We start from the raw sequence: 282 nt of genomic DNA on the forward strand, positions 1-282 counted from the left end.
AGGAGGACAAATGGCCACTCCCTAAGCGTTCATGCTGATGCCGAACAGGGAACTCCAAGCGCAACTGCAGAAGGTGAATCGACAAAGGCGGAAGAGGAACCGAATAGGCATGATTACGAGTGACTAAAAGCCATGAACAGAGACAGAATGCACGAGTCAAGTTAGAGAATAGTCTGAGAGACGAGAAAAGAAGACAGAGAGGCCAAAATCCCGAGAGGAGGACGGAATACATAGAGAAAAAAAAGACAGTGAAGCAAAAGTAGAAAGAGGACAGAGGGCCGA

Source organism: Pinus tabuliformis, chromosome 1_1 (assembly GCF_031772625.1).
Source record: "Pinus tabuliformis cultivar Carrire ecotype Pingquan chromosome 1_1, CPIR1, whole genome shotgun sequence".
In the NCBI taxonomy this organism is placed as follows: Eukaryota; Viridiplantae; Streptophyta; class Pinopsida; order Pinales; family Pinaceae; genus Pinus; species Pinus tabuliformis.